General features: G+C 43.0%; 2 protein-coding genes across 12 annotated transcripts in view; one reads left to right on the top strand and one right to left on the bottom strand.

The window, feature by feature from the left end:
• Positions 1 to 16,725, bottom strand: part of RAD52 (RAD52 homolog, DNA repair protein) — a 76,351-nt gene extending 59,626 nt beyond the window's left edge. The window contains exon 1 of one of the 2 annotated variants that reach the window (XM_059935048.1): positions 16,535 to 16,725. The gene's annotated coding sequence lies outside the window, so the exon portion shown is untranslated. The remainder of the gene's footprint in view (positions 1 to 16,534) is intronic. The other variant, XM_059935041.1, reaches the window with a different exon arrangement.
• Positions 16,726 to 17,173: 448 nt separating this feature from the next.
• ERC1 (ELKS/RAB6-interacting/CAST family member 1) overlaps positions 17,174 to 18,570 on the top strand; it is a 423,805-nt gene continuing 422,408 nt past the window's right edge. For 9 of the 10 annotated variants that reach the window (XR_009505264.1, XR_009505265.1, XM_059935033.1 and 6 more), the window contains exon 1: positions 17,174 to 17,434. The gene's annotated coding sequence lies outside the window, so the exon portion shown is untranslated. The remainder of the gene's footprint in view (positions 17,435 to 18,570) is intronic. The other variant, XM_059935032.1, reaches the window with a different exon arrangement.

The raw sequence follows: 18,570 nt of genomic DNA, 5'->3' as shown, positions 1-18,570 counted from the left end.
CACAAATGGCAAGATTTCATTAATTTTTTATGGCTGAGTAACATACCATTGTGTATATATGTACCACATCTTCTTTATCCATTTATCCATCCATGGACACTTAGGTTGCTTCCACATCTTGGCTATTGTAAATAATGCTGCAATGAACATGGGGGTGCACATATCTTTTCAAGTTAGTGTTTTTTTTTCCTTTGGATAAATACCTAGAAGTGGAATTGCTGAATCATATGGTAGTTCTATTTTTAATTTTTTTCCATAGTGGCTGTAGCAATTTACATTCTCCACATCCTTGCCAACTGTGTTATTTCTTGTCTTCTTGATAATAGCTATTCTAACAGTTGTAAGGCAATATCTCGTGACTTTGACTTACATTTTCCTGATGAACATCTTTTCATGTACCTGTTGGCCATTTGTATGTTTTCTTTAGAAAAATGTCTATTTAGCTCCTTTCTCTAATTTTTAATCAGATTATTTGTTTTTTTTCCTATTGAGCTGTAGGAGTTCCTGATATATTTTGGATATTAGTGTCCTTATCAGATATGTGGTTTGCAAATATTTTCTCCCATTCTGTAGGTTGTCTTTTCATTTTTTGGATTGTTTCTTTTGTTGTTCAGAGCTTTTTAGTTTGTCATAGTCCCACTGTTTTTTTTTTTACATGCCATGCATCTTGTGGGATCTTAGTTCCCTGACCAGGGATTGAACCCGGGCCATGGCAGTGAAAACACTGAGTCCTAACCACTGGACTGCCAGGGAGCTCCCAGTTATAGTCCCACTTATTGATTTTTGCTTTGTTGCTTGTGTTTCAAAAAATTGTTGCCAAGACCAATGTCAAGAAGCTTTTACCCTATGTTTTCTTCTATGAGTTTTACTGTTTCTGGTCTTACATTTAAGTCTTTAATCCACTTTGAGTTAATTTTTGTGAGTGGTGTAAGATAGGGATACAGTTTCATTTATTTGCATGTGAATATCCAGTTTTCCCGGCACTGTTTATTGAAGAAACTATCTTTTCCCTGTTGAGTATTCTTGGCTCCCTAGTCAAATATTAGTTGACTGTATATGCTTATTTCTGGGCTCCAAATTCTGTTCCATTGGTCTATGTGCCTGTCTTAAAGCCAGTACCGTACTGTTTTGATTACTATAGCTTTGTAATATAGTTATAGTATAACTATATTAATAGTAAATACTGGTAATATACTAGTAATACTAGTAATATAGTACCCCTATAGGGATACAAGCTCAGTGGGGGCAGAGAGTTTGTCCACTATATCCTCACTATCATGAACTATACTTTGCACACAGCAGAAATTCAATAAATAGTTGTTGAACAAATGAAGAATTAGTGAGTTTTGTAGGAAAAAAAATACATGCTTTTAGGGTTTTTTTGTTTTGTTTTGTTTTTGCATCCGAGCAACACCAAAGAATCATTTAACATTCCAACAATGAGAATTGATTCATACCAAAAGTAAAATGGTCAATAATTTTATTTAAATGAGAATTTGGTGGGATTGCACTAATTGAATTATACATGTCAAATGTTAGATAAAACATGAAAATATTCACTTATATATATATTCACAATTGAACATGTTATTTGCATTACAAGAATGCAAAAAACAAGTATGTTTTTACAATATTAAGTGTGAAGTACAAAATCTCGAAAGGGCAAAATGAAGAAACTATGTAGAAAGGTTTACTAGGCACAATTATCTATCTATCTATCTATCTATCTATCTATCTATCTATCTATCTATCGATGATAATTTAGGAACTGTTACCTCCATTCTATTGACTTAAATGTCACATCAGTGAGCACTGAGAAAGGTCTTCATACATCCCACCTATACTTCCAGTGATATAACTGCAATTTAGTCTTGGTTTCCAGAGTCACAATCATTTTGCTGATTAGTGTGGTCACTGGACTCTTATTTAGCACAATCTAATACAGTCATGAAGCTTTCCATAGTTTAAAATAAAAAGCAAGGCATTTATAACCAAAAATGAGGGAATATTTAACCAAATGACTTCCTGAAAGCCTTTCAGTTTGAAAGTCTGGCCTATTAGGAATGGTGGTTGACAAAGATAATTAGCTCTCAGATTAAAATGACAACTAGAAAGAACAGCAACAAAGCAGGAACTGTGAAATGTTGATTTAGAAAGGCAGCTGGGAGTGGGCACTGTGAGAAGTGACTGCAAATGGTAATTTAGAATAACATCTGGGAGTAGGTGGCTCAAGAGACAAGGTGGTATCTGAAGAAAGTGAACTAACAACTGAGTTATTTTGGATGGGGTATCAGAGTAATTTGAATGTTCTATTAGCTACGTTTCTCATCGATAACCAAAGCCAGGTACATCCCTTGCTGAGATCTTGAACCACAAAAAATACATGTATGATTATATATAACTACTCTCATTCTATGTAAATATTTACAGCTGTATAAAGTATACTCAAGTGTGCGTATATAAGCTATATTTGTATTCATATTATTAGAGGATAGAGAATGTATTGCGGACAGGGGCATGGTAGTTTTAAAAAGGGCATATAGTCATGGAGGCAGAGAAAACAGCCTTTCCCTCCAGCATGAGAATCTATAACCACGATAAAAGCTAATAAACGGGACTTAGAATCCAGAACTTGTGAGGCCAGTATGACACTTAGTGGAGGAACATAGGAAGCATTGTCTTAAGTAGGTTACTAAGTTCACCTTTAATTAAGGTCAGCTAAGGATAGGTCAGAACCAAAAAGGTGAAAGAACCTGAGAAAGCCTGTGGGTGAGATTTTAATTTTTTAAAGTAATATTTATATTACATTAATTAATTTATTTAAAAATACATTGATGTTCTCATCAAAAGGAAAAAAATTTTCTTTTTCTTTAATTTTTGTATCTACATATGGTGATGGATGTTCACTAAACTTATTGTGATAATCATTTCACGATGTATGTAAATCAAAACCATTATGCTGTACACTTTAAACTTATACAGTGCTGTATGTCAATTATATCTCAATAAAACTGAAAAGAAAAAAGTAACAGTACTATTGATGGTTATAAATAAATATGGAAAAATAATCAATTTTTCTAGTCCTTCCTATAAAATTTATGGAAAAGTTTAAACGTAGACTGCCTAGCAGGACCATCATATAACTGGTGCCCTCTACATAACTGGTTTAAATATTCTGGAAAACAATTTGATTATTTTTATTAAAAGCCAAAAAATGCCTTTACCTTCCTATTCAATAATCTCATTTTGAGAATTATTCATAAAAGGTATTAATCATAAAACACGGAAAGAAAATGCACAAAGCCTTGTACACACAAAGCTTGAAGCAACCTGAATGTTCAATATTGTTTGCTGGGACTTCCCCTGGTGGTCCCGTGGTTAAGAATCCACCTTCCAATGCAGGGGACGTGGGTTCGATCCCTGGTCGGGGCACTAAGATCCCACACGCAGCAGGGCAACTAAGTCTGCATGCCGCAACTACTGAGGCTGTGCGCTCTGGAACCCGTGTGCCACAACTAGAGAGAAGCCCATGCGCTGCAAAGAAAGATCCCGCGTGCCGCAACTAAAACCCAATGCAGCCAAAAATAAATAAATAAATAAAATAAATAAATAGAATGGTTTCTGTTAAAAAAAAAAAAGATGGAGCAGTTTGTGTCACAGCTTCAGTCTGGTCATCAGGCAGTTAGCTTTTTTTTTTTTTTTAATAATATTGTTTGCTCATTCATTTACTCATTCAGCATTTTTTCCCCCAAGTGCCTACTAGGTTCCAAGCACTAGGGGTAAAACAGGGAAAAAAAGAAAGTCCCTTCCCTCACAGAACTTACATTTCTGTGGGGGAGATAGAAAATAAATAAAGAAGCATAGTACATCCATGTATATAAATACACATATATAGCATGTTAGATGGAGAAAACTAAAACAGCGAGGGGGGCAGGGAGTAAGGAGAGGGGCAGGGATGGCTTCAGGGTGGTGACATCGGGGACTTGAAGGAAGTGAGGAATCAAGCCTGGAAGCTCTGTGGCAGAAGACTGTGCCCATCAGAAGGGGCAGGTCTTGAGGTGGGAGCATGCTTGGCATGACTGAAGAACAGCAAGTAGGTCAGTGCAGCTGGGGCAGCCTGAGCTACAGGGCGAGTAGCAGGCAAGGGCAGAGTTGGAGAGGACTAAATCTCTTAGAGGAGTTACAGGCCATGAGAAGAAACTGGGTTTTACTCTGAGTGAGACTGGAGGGTTTTGAGCAAGAAGGTGACATAATTATGATTTGGCTTTTAAAAGGATGGTGGGGGAGAAAGTGGAGAGCAGTCAGGAAACTACTGAAATAATACAGGCAAGAAACGATGGTGGGTTGGGTCAGCATGGTGATGACAGGGGTGATGAAAGCGGTTGGATTCTGGACAGAATCTGAAGGCAGATCTGACAGGATTAATTAACTACAGTGTAATTGAATGTGATGTGTAAGACAGAGGAATTAAGGAGGACTCCAACATTTGGTCTGAGTAACAGGAAGGATGGAGTTGCCACCTACTGAGATGGGGAACATGTGGGAAGAGCAGATTTGGGGGTAGATATTAGAAGTGTGTTCTTGAATGTGTAAGATTTTAGATGCCCTTTATTAAAAAAAATTTTTTTTTCCATTATGGTTTGTTATAGGATATTGAATATAGTTCCCTGTGCTATACAGTTGGACCTTGTTGTTTATCTATTTTATATATAGTAGTGTGTATCTGCTAATCCCAAACTCCCAATCCATCCCTCCCCCTACCCCCTCCCTCTTGACAACCACAAGTCTGTTCTCTATGTCTGTGAGTCTGTTTCTGTTTTTTTTTTTAATTAATTAATTAATTAATTTTTGGCTGCGTTGGGTCTTTGTTGCTGCACACGGGCTTTCTCTAGTTGCAGCGAGCGGGGGCTACTCTTCCTTGTGGTGCGCAGGCCTCTCATTGCGGTGGCTTCTCTTGTTGCAGAGCACGGGCTCTAGGCATGTGGGCTTCATTAGTTGTGGCTCGTGGGCTCAGTAGTTGTGGCTCATGGGCTCTAGAGTGCAGGCTCAGTAGTTGTGGCGCACGGGCTTAGTTGCTCTGCAGCATGTGGGATCTTCCTGGGCCAGGGCTCGAACCCATGTCCCCTGCATTGGCAGGCAGATTCTTAACCACTGCGCCACCAGGGAAGCCCTGTTTCTGTTTTGTAGATAAATTCATTTGTGTCATATTTTAGATTCCACATATAATTGATATCATATAGTATTTGTCTTTCTCTGTCTGACTTACTTCACTTAGTATGATAATCTCTCGGTCCATTGATGTTGCTGAAATGGCATTATTTCAATCTTTTTTATGGCTGAGCAGTATTCCAGGTATATATGTACCACATCAGATGCCCTTTAGACAGCTGTAGCAGGAAGCTGGTGCCTCGCCCATCCGTGCCCCTCACGTGGACCACATCAGTGCACTTAGGACTGCCTGACCACCAAAAGGCAGCACCTCCATTCCTTAGCCAGAGGGCTTTCTCAAACTAAGACAATCTTGAAGAACACAACACAACACACAGAGTGGTGGTTTCCTCCCTAAAAAGTGAAAGGCGCAGGGGCAGAAATTCTGTTTCCTTGCCTCCTGCTTTCTGCCTTTGAATGCCTTTCTTTGAGAATGTGGTGATTGGTGGTGGTGTAATCATGAGGGAAAGTCCAAGGGAACTGAAGTGAGGCCAAGCCCTGGCATTGTAGAAATGAGCAAATTTTAGCAGCCACCTATCATCAGGGTGCCTGCTGTGTGAGCAGAACAAACCCTTCTTATTTAAGCCACTGTAAGTCAGGTCTTCTCTTACTGACAGTTGATTCACTGCTTAGTAATAACACTAGTTAACTTTATCAAGGACTTACTATATACTTAGTGTTTACTAGTCTAAGCACTTTACATGTATTTCCCCATTTAATCCTTATAATACCTTTACAATTATTATCTCCAGTTTAGATAGGGAAATTGGGCCTGGATAGGTTAAGCCAGAATATGAACCCAGGCAGTCTGATTCCAGAGCCCTTGCCCCTGAGACTCTGCTATACTGCCTTCTAGTATTTGTGGTTATATAATTTGACATAAAACTATAACTATAAACCTTACTGTGGTAAATTATTTTTTACCTACACATAAATATGGACATTAATCAGGTATAAAAGACTTCAAATATAAGAGGTAAAGTTAGATAATATTGTGTATGGTGAAATAATGATTAAAAAACTATTCTCATACTCCTCTCTGCAATTTTGGAGTTAAAATGCTGTAAGAGATACTTAACACTTAATATGTAAGTTTAGTTATCTTCTCATTATGCAAATAAAATAGGAAATAAAGGGGGAATCCCAAACTATTATACCAGCTAGTATGCCTCCACGTACAAGTATCCCAAACCAGAAGTGACCAGAAGTGGATGACGTCAGGTGGAATTTGGGAATAGGAGAAAGGTACAGGGGAACATAATGTTGACCTCATATTTCCCCACTCCTGTTTATAACAGAAATTCTCTAAAGAATTGCTAATACTCACAACTTGTACTTCCACCCATCCCACTCTCTCTTGAACCAATTAATCAAACTTTCAACTCAACCACCTGAATAAACTGCTCTTGTCATGGTCCCCAGTGACGCTGTGTGGCTGAACCGCACTGAATCCATTTTGTCAGCCCCGTCTTAGGCCCACAGTCCTACCCCTCCCCTTTTTGCATGACTGAGCTATAGCCCACTCACAGGAATGCACCCAAGTCATGTAAGTTTCCTATCAACTTTTACCCTTGCCTCCATCTGAAAGGAAAGCTGGAAGACTGCCTTCTGCTAACACAGATGGTTAATGATCGTGAGACCCCCAGGGGGAAGAAAAACCCTGGGTTCCTATCAGTGCGGACATGCTTCCCACTTGGTAGTCAGATTCTGTTTTTAGCTTTGGCCCCTTTAAGTCCCCCTGTACCCCTTTTGTTGGCACAGACTGCAGCTGTGTATGCCTCTGGATCCTCATCTGCAGGATTATTTTCCTTTGAAGTATCATTTAGATTTTCCTTTAATGAAGATCAATTGGTAATAAACCATGTGCTTTTGTTTACTTGAAAATGTCTTTATTTTGTCCTTGATCTTATAAATTAGTGTTACTGGGTACACAATTGTGAGATGACAGTTATTGTCTCTCAGCACTTGGAGAGATTATTCTGTCTTCCAGCTTCCCTTGTGTGTTCATAAGTTTGTCAGCCAGTTACTGTTCCTTTGTAAGTAAGCTGATATTTATTTGTCTCATGTTATGGGTTGAATTGTATTCCTCAGAAAGATAGGTTAAAGCCCTAATCCCCAGTGCCTAAGAACGTGACCTTATTTTGAAAGAGCGTCATTGTGGACACCATTAGTTAAGATAAGGCCTTACTGGAGAAGGGTGGGCCCTTAATCCAATATAACTGGGTGCCTTATCAGAAGAGGAAAAGAGACACAGACACTCAAAAGGGGAATGCCATGTGATGGAGAGGCAGGCACTGAAGCGCTGCAGATGCAAGCTAAGGAATGCCAAGGACTGCCGCAAATCACCAGAAACTAGAGAGGGGAGGGAAGGGTTCTCCCCTCTCCTTCACAGGGACCAAGGCCCTGCTGACACCTGGAGTTTGGACTTCCAGCCTCTAGAACTGTGAGACTATATAAATTCCTGTGACGTTAAGCCATTCAGTTTCTGGTACTTTGTTACAGCAGACCTGGGAAACTAATGCAACTGACTTTAAGATGTGTTGCCTTTTATGTTCTCGGTTTCACTACACTGTATCTAGATTGGATTTCTTTTTACTGGTCCTGTTCTTAGTGATTCCTGATCTATAGATTTATGTCTCTTATTGGTTTGGAAAGTCCTCACCCATTATATGAACCCATTATATGGACAGATGCTTACCTCCTTTCTCTAGATTCTCCTTAAGGGACTCTAAGTAGATTTAAAGTAGGAGACTGCCTTTTCTATCCTCCCTGTCTTTATTTGTTTATACATTTATTTATTTCATTTATTTATTTTTGGCTGCATTGGGTCTTCATTGCTGCGCATGGGTTTTCTCTAGTTGCGGTGAGCAGGGGCTACTCTTTGTTGCGGTGCGCGGGCTTCTCATTGCAGTGGCTTCTCTTGCTGCAGAGCACAGGCTCTAGGCACGCGGGCTTCAGTAGTTGTGGCACGCAGGCTCAGTAGTTGTGGCGCACGGGCTTAGTGGCTCTGTGGCATGTGGGATCTTCCCGGACCAGGGCTTGAACCCGTGTCCCCTACATTGGCAGGCAGGTTCTTAACCACTGCGCCACCAGGGCAGTCCCTATTAAGTTTTTAAATATCAGTTAATTGTTTTAGAAGTTTGTGGCAGATTGATAGTTGTCTCTCAATAGTCATTTTCTCCTTATTTTAGTAATATAACTTCTTAATTTTAACTGGGTACGTGACCATCCACAATAAAGTCTATATTTCCAATTTGCCCTTCAGCAAGGAATGACCATGAACTAAGCTCTTACCATGGGATATAAAAGGAAGTGGTGTGCACAATTTTTTAGGAAGTTTTCTTAAAGGGAAAGGCATGTCTTTTTCCTTCCCTTTTTTCTTCCTTTCCTCTACTCCATGAAAGGAGTATACTTTCCCGCACCATTATGTTGGACCTGGCTGTGTGACTTGCTTTGGTTAATGAAGTGTGAGCACACAGGACATATGACACACCTGAGCAGAGCCTTCAAGTGATTCTGTGGCTTAGCCTCTTGTATGCTTGTTTTCCATCATGAGGAAAATACAACCCAGGTGACTACTGCTCCTTTAGTCTGGTTCCTTGAATGGGAGACGTGTGGAACTGATTCGTACCTCGAGCACAGCTCAGCAGCTGACTGCCCCTCCCTCCAGCTGTCAAATCCCAACTAACTTAGAAATAAATATTTGCTGTTTATAGGCCACTGAGTCTTTGAGGGTAATTCCTTTACTTTCTTGCAGGTCAGCAATTTGTTAAAAATTATTATTATTTTTGAATTTATTCATGATTTAGTTTCCACTGTCCAGCTATTATGAATAATGTTGCTATAATATTCATATACAAAAGTTTGTGGTTTTGTGTGGATATTTTAAATTCTTTTAGGTATATAGCTAGGAGTAGAATTGCTGGGTCTTATGGTAACTCTATATTTAACATTTCAAGGAACTGTCAGACTGTTTTACAAAGTGACTACACCATTTTACATTTCTACCAGGTGTGTATGAGGGTTCTGATTTCTCTAAATCCTCACTAACAGTTACACTCTTTTTGATTATGGCCATCCTAGTGGGTGTGGTTTCTCACTGTGTTTTGATTTGCATTTCCCTAATGACTGATGATGTTGAGCATCTTTTCATGTACTTATTGGCTATTTATATATCTTCTTTGGAGAAACATCTATTCAAATCCTGTACCCATTTTTTAATGGGTTGTCTTTTTATTGTTGAGTTGTAAGAATTATTTACATATTCTGGATATAATATCAGATATGTGGTTGCAAATTTTTTTCCCATTCTGTGTATTGTCTTCTCACTTTCCTGGTGGTGTCTGAATTAGTCTACTAGGGCTGCCATAACAAAATAACACAGACTGTATATGACCTCATTTAACCATAACCAGCTCTTTAAAAGCCCTGTCTCCAAATATAGTCACATTGTGGGTTAGGGCTTCTACACATAAATTTTGGGAGAACGCAGCTCAGTCCAAAACATTCTGCCCTCTGGATACCCAAAATTCTTGTCCTTCTCACAGGTAAACACATTCACCCACATCCCAAAGTCTTAACCCATTCCAGCATCAACTCTAAGTGCAAAGTCTCACCTGAATATCATCAGGTATGGTTGAGACTTGAGATATGATTCACTTGAAGGCAAAATTCCTTGCCAGCTGTGAGCCTGTGACATCAGACAAGTTATGTGGTTCCAAAATACACTGGTGAGACAGGCATAGAGAGATATTCTATTCTAAAAGACAGAAATCAGGAAGAAAGGGAAATGGGTCCAAAGCGAGTACAAAACCCAGCAAGGCACATTTCATTAGATTTTAAGGCTCAAGAGTAATCCTTTTGGGCTCAATGCTCTGCCCTCCAGGCCCACTGGGGTGGCAACCTCATCCCCTTGGCCCTGGGTGGTAGCTCCACCCCCTCAGCCCTGGGCATCAGCTTTATTCCCGAGGCACTGGTTGGTAGCAGGCTCCACTGAAACCAAGGAGACAGCTTGCCCCCCAGACCTGTACTCTCTGGGCTGATGGCTGGAGTAGCAGCCCTGTTGATCTCTGAATCACTTTTGGTGTCATTTCTCACTTTTCTTGAAGGGTGATGTGAATTGGCAGCCAGATAGCTCTATTGTCCTGTTCTGTAGACTCCCAGAAGTCTGACAGTATTTCTCCATTTTGTTGCCTCTATGCCCCTTAGTCCAAACTGGCAGTGTTTCTACTGGTATAATCTTATTTCTATTCCTGGTTACTTATGAGATGACTGATTAAATCCATGAGTTGCACCCATGACCTCTTTATCAAATGACTGTCCAGCTACACCCTTGATGTATTCTCCAGAACATAACTTTTTCTTTTTTCGTAATATGGATAGTAATTGGGTTCTACACCTAATTCCAACATGTGAGGAGTTGGGGTGGTTTCCCAACATTACCAAAGAGCAAGTCTCTGGGTACCAGCTGGGTGTCCTGCATCTCAGCTCAATTTTGACACTATCTACCCAGAGACAGCATCAGGTTCTGCAGGTTAAGTGCTCAGTCCCACAAGACTGCTGTACACCCCTCTTGCCCTCTCAGGATGCCAGGTGCAAGCCAGGTTGTTACCTGTACTTCTGACCATCTGGCCACAAACTGGAGGTTCCAACAATCTCTCCCAACTCAGGATGCCAATTGAAAGCCCAGGTTGTGAACTGTACTTCTGACTGATGGCTATAAATCAAAGGTTCTTATGACCCCCTTCTTGGGTTTGATTAACTTCCCAGAGTGGCTCATAGAACTTAGAGAAACATTTTTACATACTGGATGACTGGTTTGTTATAAAAGTATATTATAAAAGGAAGAGCCAGATGGAAGAGATGCATAGGGCAAGGTATGGGGAAAGGGCACAGAGCTTCCACACCCTCTCCTGGTGTGTCATTCTTCCCACTTATCCAGGTGTTCACCAACCGGAAGTTCTCTGAGCCTTGCTCTTTTGAGTGTTGTGGAGTCTTCATTACATAGACATGATTGATCAAATCACTGGTCATTGGCAACTGATTCAACCTCTAGCCTCTCTTCCCTCCCTGGAGGTCAGGGGGTGGGACTGAAAGTTCCAATCCTGTATTCATGGTTGGGTTCTTTGCTGACCAGCCCCCATACTTAGGGCTTTCCAAAAGTCACCTCATTAACATAAATCCTGTTGTGGTAGAAAGGGGCTTGTTACAAATAACAAGACATCCATTTTACCTTTATGACTCTGAAAGTGATTTCAGGAACTGAGGAGTAGAGACCAAACATTATGACAAGAGAAGTTCCCATTGGTCTTATCCCTCAGGAAATTCCAAGGGTTTTGGGAGCTGTGAGTCAAGAACCTTGGATGAAGACCAAATATGAGATATATTTTGGTCATCTGAATTACCAAATGTATATTTCTTTTTTTTTAATTGAAGTATAGTTGATGTATTGTATGATATGTACATGTTAGTTTCAGGTGTACAACACAGTGATTTGACATTTAAACGTATTACAAAATGCTCACCAGTATATATTTCTTGCAAGTTACAATATTGCAGATAGGCTAAGAATGTTCTAAATCTTTAGGTTCTGGTTCCTTTTTGCTTAACAACTCCTTTAATTTATCTCTCACCTCCTGTATACTATAAGCAGTAAGAAGAAATCAGGCCGCACCACCAACACTTTGCTTAGAAATCTCTGCAGCTAAATATCAGTTTATCACTTTTAATTTCTACCTTCCATAGAACACTAGGAAACAGTTTGGCCAAGTTCTCTGCCACTTTGTAATAAGGGTCACCTTTTCTCCAGTTTCCAGTAACATGCTCCTCATTTCTGAGATCTCACTACAGTCACCTTTTAACGTTTACATTTCTACCAAGAGTCTCTCTTCAAGGCAATCTAGGCTTTTCCTAACATGCACCTCAAAAATCTTCCCCTCCACTCATTACCCACTTCCAAAGCCCCTTCCACATTTTTAAGGTATTTGTTACAGTAGTACCCCACTTCTCAGTACCAAAATCTGTATTAGTCTGGTGAGGCTGCCGTAACAAAATATCACAGACTGGTCAGCATAAACAACAGAAATTTATTTCACACATTTCTGGAGGCTGGACATCCAAGATCAAGGTGTTGGCAGGTTTGGTTGGCTTGCAAATGGCCATCTGCCTTCCCCCAACCCCTGGCAACCACCCTTCTGCTTTCTGTCTCTATGAATTTTACTATTCTAGGTACCTCATATAAATGAAATCATACAATATATAGTCCTTTTGTGATTGGGTTATTTCATCTGGCATCATGTCTTCAAGGCTCACCATACTTTTTTTTTTTTTTCACCATACTTTTTAAAGCTGAATGTACAAAAGTTTTGTATATTCGATTTTGATGGAGTCCAATTTTAAAATTTTGTCACAGTTTTGGCTTCAGAGCTAAGAAACTATTGCCTAATGCAAGGTCATGAAGGTTTACACCTGTTTTTTTCTAAGAGTATTATAGTTTTAGCATTTATACTTAGGTCTATGATCCATTTTGAATTAATTTTTAAAAAATTTAATTAATTAATTAATTTTGGCTGCGTTGGGTCTTCACTGTTGCGCGTGGGCTTTCTCTAGTTGCGGTGAGCGGGGGTACTCTTCCTTGCGGTGCGTGGGCTTCTCAATGCGGTGGCTTCTCTTGTTGCGGAGCACAGGCTCTAGGCACGCGGGCTTCAGTAGTTGTGGCTCGTGGGCTCTAGATCGCAGGCTCGATAGTTGTGGCGCACGGGCTTAGTTGCTCCGTGGCATGTGGGATCTTCCTGGACCATGGGTTGAACCCATGTCCCCTGCCTTGGCAGATGGATTCTTAACCACTGCGCCACCAGGGAAGTTCCTTTAATTAACTTTTGCGTTTGTGAGGTAGGGGTCCAATTTCATTCTTTTGCATGTGGTTATACAACTGTCCCAGCACCCTTTGTTGAAAAGACTATTATTTTCCCAGTGAATCAACTCTCCATAAATGTGTGGGTTATTTCTGAAGTCTCAATTCTTTTCCATGATATATACGTCTATCATTATTCTGGTACAACACATTATCTTGACTATTGTAGTTTTGTAGTCAGTTTTGAAAGCAGGAAGAATGAGTGTTTTAACTTTTTTTTTTTTTCAAGATTCTTTTGGCTACTCTGAGTCCCTTGCATTGCCATGTGAATTTTAGAATCTGCTTGTCAATTTCTAGAACTAAAAAAAGGCAGCTGGGATTTTTGATAGGATCGCATAGAATGTGCAGAACAAATGGAGGAGTACTGCTTATTTTAACGATATTAAGTCTTCTATTATTTCTTGATGACGATTTAGCTTAATTATAAACCCTGTACCTCGTGTCTTCCTATCCTCTCAGTAAGCCTAATAATTCCTTGCTCCTCCACTGGTCACTTTTCCTACTTCTAACAGTACACATTAGCAACCGCTTCTTATTCTGCCAACTACACACATTGTCTCTTGAATGCTTTTCCCTTTACCTCTACCTTTCCTATGTTTCACAACTTAAACTGCCAGCTGTATTTTTACCTTTATGTTGTCAACATTGGTATAATTCATAAACTATGCTTTAACTACAGCAAGATTATAATTTATTAACAGGTTTGGTCTAAAAGTTGAACACCAGAAACCAGCATTTTCTAAGCTTTTTATCATAGTAATTATTCAGTTGAATTCTCTCCCAGAACTCCTATCCTTCCATCCGAACCTAGCCTAGCTCTTGGGACTTCCCTTTACTACTGAATTAGATCTAGTGAATCCTGGATAGTGATGCTGTCAGAAACCTCATTTCTACCTCATCTTTAAATTTTGAAAAAAAGCCTATGTGGGAGTTTGACTTTATGAGTCTCTGCATATCTGAAAATGTTTTCATTTTGCTCTCTTAATGATAATTCAGCTAGGAATAGAGGTTTTTTTTAATAAAAAAATTCTTAGAATTTGAAGTTCAAGAAATATTTCCCTCAGAAACTTGAAGGTCATTGTTATCTTCTCACATCTAGTGTTCCTGGTAAGAATTCTAATTGCAGTGTGAGTCTTACTCTTTTACGGGTCACTTCTTTTTTTTTAAATTTATTATTTATTTGTTTATTTTTGGCTGCGTTGGGTCTTGGTTGTGGCACTCGGGATCTTTCCTTTAGGTGTGCGGGCTTGTTTCTGTGGTGCGCGGGGTTCTCTCTAGTTGTGGTGTGCAGGTTTTCTCTCTCTCTGGTTGTGGTGCATGGGTTCCAGAGCGCGTGGGCTCTGTAGTTTGTGGCATGTGGGCTCTAGCTGAGGCATACCGGCTTAGTTGCTCCACACCATGTGGGATCTTAGTTCCCTGACCAGGGATTGAACCTGCGTCCCCTGCATTGGAAGGCAGATTCTTTACCACTGGACCACCAGGGAGGTCCCTATGGGTCACATTTTTCCTTTGGAAATTCAGCATTTTCTCTTTATCTTTAGAATTTTAACATTTCACAAAGTTGTTTTTCCTCTCCACTAATGGACATTTTCAGCTCTGGGAAATTTTGTTCCATTATTTTTGGGGTAATTTTCCATCTTTTATTTACTCTCTTTTCTCTTTCTCTTGTAATATTAGTCCTGTTGGATTGACTCTTTATTTTTCTTATATTTTCTCTTGCAATTTCCATCTCTGTGTATTTCTTCTGTTCTCCTTAAAATTGCATGGACTTTACCTTTCAACACTTCCAGTGAATTTATAATTTTGGCATTTTCCTATTTCTAATTTCAAGACTTACTTTTTGTTCTTGGGTTGTTACTTATCTGAGTACATTATCCTTGTTTCATAGCTGTAATAAAAGTTTGTGAGCATATTTTTAAGTTCTCTGAAGTTTCTTTTTCCTCTGTGGTCACATTTTCTCCTTATCCTCTCCCTCCCTTCCCCAGCCCCAAGTTGGAGACTTCCCTTAAACACCTAACAGTCCCTGGTTGTCCGTTCATATTTAACATGAAGTAGTTGGATGCTGATGACACATCTTTAGAACTTGGGAGGGTCTTGCCAACTTGCACAACTTCACTCTAGGGTGAGTGGGTAGGAAACTGGCTATTGTGCCAGAATAAAGAATGTTTTACTCTTAGTCATTAAATGCTCCCCAGAGATGATGAAAAAGCTTGACTCTTAGCCTGGGATAAATGCCTAGCTATTGTATCTAAGGTACAGGGAGGGTTCTGCTGTTCTACATAGAGACCTTTATTTAGTGTCCTTGTTTTCAGCCCTGCTTCTCACTCTTGCTCTGTCTTGTCAGTGTCTCCAAATTTCAATTTCTCTAAATCACTCCTGGCAGGTAGGCCTCCTTCTTCACCTACAGTACCCCCCCCCCCCCAAACGCCTATTCCACATTATGGTTTCTTCCATTTTGTTTAGTCAGACCTCACTCCTTTCTGTGTGTAAAATTAGAAAAAAAAAAAAAATCTCTTGGTGGCTCCCTTCCCATTTTCTGTTTTGTACAGGTTTGTATCATTTTTCATTCCTTTATTAGCATTTTAATGGGGTTCCAGGAAGAAGAGGCAATGAATGCATGCACTCAGCCAGCTTTAATTAAAAAAAAAAAAATCCTAAGTGTAGGTTTAAAAAACGATATGTGGGGCAGAGTAGGAAATAAGAAAAAAGAACAGTGGAATGTCAAAAAAGAAACCAAAAACGTTTCTGAGTCTGTGATATTGACAGTACTCCCGTGCATGAATAACAATGCTTAGCACCTCACACTCTTCAGATCCCCACATTTCAGGGATGGGATAGATCTGAGACATCTCGTTCACACCCCCTTTTACAGTTGCGAAAAGCAGGACCCAGGAGTAATGGGATTTTCCCAAGGTCACACACGTAGACACCGGCAGAATGGAAACCAGAAAGATAAGATGAGTCCACTTTGCTTTCCCTTCATCTCACCACACCGCTGGGGAGCGCATCAGCAGTCAGATAAGAAGGATCGTGAGAAACAGTCAAAGGAAGCTGGCTTATTCCTGAGTGAAGTCGGGTGCCCGAGAAAATGAAGCACTTTAGGATGCTTCATTTGGCAGGACCCAGCGTCCCCCCGCAGCGGTCCTGACAGCGGCGGCCGCGTGCGGACCCTACGGAAGGGGGCGACTGTAAAGCAAGCCGGGGGACGCTGGGCGGGATGGGGATGAGGTGACGAATGAAGGGACGAGAACCCCGACGAGGGACGGGAGAGTGACAGTGGGGCCACGAGGGCGTGGACGCTGGCGGTGACTCAACTGCTCTCAGGGGCGTTTAGAGTTACTGATACAACAATCGCCAGCCGGGAATAAACACGATTCAAATCACTCTTACTTTCTTAGTGCAGCGATAGCTTACCTACGGCCTTACATTAACGGTGCGTGGCTCCGACAAGGAAACCCGTCTGCGCTTCGGTACCAGAAACTGGGGAGCCCGACGCCAGGCCAGCTGCCGCCCGCGAGGACCGGGACGGCCGTCCGCGCCGCCCTCCCTCCCTCCCCGGCCGCCGAGGCGAACCGCGGACAGGCCGCTGGCGGGGTCTCCCGGGCCGTGCGGGCAGCCCGAGGGCCTCCGGGCGGGAAGCCCACCTGTCCGCCGGCGCCAGGCTCCTCGGGGCGGCGCGCCCCGGGCTCTGCGTGACTGGCCCCCTGAGGCAGCGACGGAGGCGGCGGCCCACTGTTTGCGCCGCACAGCCTCCTACGGCAAGCGGGAGGAGACAGACGCCGCCTGCCCGGCGCCTGCCGTGTGCGCGTGTGCGCCCGCGCCGGCCCGCAGCCCAGAGCCCCCGCCCCCCCGCCCGCCAACCCCCCGCCCCCCGCCCGCCAGCCCCCGGAAAGTGCCCGAGGCCCGCGCGCGCCCGAGTCGCGCTCCCGGGAGGCTACGGGACGCCGACCGGGCGCGGTCGGGCGGGGGCGGGGCTCGCGCTGACGTCATCCCGGGGCGGGGCTGGGGAATCGCGCAGGGGGCGGGGCGAGGTGACGTCGGGCGCCCGGGCCGAGCTGTGGCTGTGGTGGCGGCGGCGGCGGTAGTGGTGGCGGCGGCGTTGGCGGCGGCGACGGCGCCCGGGCAGCAGCGGCAGCGGCAGCGGCAGCCCTGAGCAGGGTGAGACGGCCGCGGTGGCGGCAGCTCGGGGTCGGGCGGCGCCTGGAGCTTCCCGCCGGTCGCTGGCGCTAGGCCCCTCGGCTCTCCTCCGCCTGCTCCTCCTCACGGCCCTGGCTGGGTCCCGGCAGCGCGCCCCCGGGGAGGGCGGAGCTGTAGGTGAGGCGCGGGGACCCCTCCCCCTCCGCGCCCTGCGGGGGGGATGGGACGTCCGGGAGGGCGGCCCCACCCAGCCCACCGATGAGCTTGGTGGCGGCGGCGGCGGCGGGGGCTGCGGGCGCCCGGCTTCTGAGGCGTGATGTTGCGCGCGAGGTGGGGAGGTGTACGCCTCGCGGAGCCCCGGGAGGCTGGGGTGCGGTCGGCTGGGTCTGGGGTTTGGGTATGGATGTACAGCGTTGAAAGAGACGAGGATTGTGGTTTTTTTCCTGCTATGAAGTGGTCAGGTAGGAGATGTAGGGTTGGCTTCCAGAAGGAAGATGAGCTGTGGATGTTGCCTTTGAGGCAGTTGGAGAAGCTATTGCACTAGGTCTCACATCTCTACTTTAGGGTTTGGGGTCTTTTTTTCTTTTTATCTTCCAGGCAGAGCGGGTGGGGCGTCGAGGGGCGGGGGAGAATCCCCCTGCTTTTGGCTCGTGGTGTGAGCGTGGATGGGTTTGGAGTTCTACACCGTTCAAGAAGAGCGAGATCTTGGATTAGACAGCTTCCTTCTGGCAGCAACACTGGGGAATAGGTCCTAGTACACTTAGTTCCTTAAAGGCGTTATCTTCCAGTCTTTCTTCTGTGCGTGAAGGATCTCTATGCCACCTCGTTTTCCGAGCTCTATCCTGGCCCCTTAAGAGAGGGCCTGAGGATCAGGTGGTTGCTTTGGAAGACACGTTTCTGAGGAGTAGTCGCACGTGGTTCTGGTTGACTGCTTTGGATGGATACAATGAACAATTTGAACAGTTCTGTTGGCGCTAATTATGCGAAACATGCTTAAATGTTTTGAAGCACAACTGTCTTTTGCAACTCATGTTTTAGTAAACCTTGACAGCTATTTTGTGTTTAATTGTTGTAAATTTACACTTAATTAACAATTATTGGAGATTTCTAAAATTTCTCAATTGCACATGTCTTTATTAGACACTTTAAAAGTGAAGTGGGGGCTTCCCTGGTGGCGCAGTGGTTGGGAGTGCGCCTGCCAATGCAGGGGACACGGGTTCGAGCCCTGGTCTGGGAGGATCCCACATGCCGCGGAGCAACTAGGCCCGTGAGCCACAACTACTGAGCCTGCGCGTCTGGAGCCTGTGCTCCGC

This window comes from Balaenoptera ricei, chromosome 10, assembly GCF_028023285.1.
Source record: "Balaenoptera ricei isolate mBalRic1 chromosome 10, mBalRic1.hap2, whole genome shotgun sequence".
NCBI lineage: Eukaryota > Metazoa > Chordata > Mammalia > Artiodactyla > Balaenopteridae > Balaenoptera > Balaenoptera ricei.
This window is presented reverse-complemented; position numbering and strand designations above follow the sequence as displayed.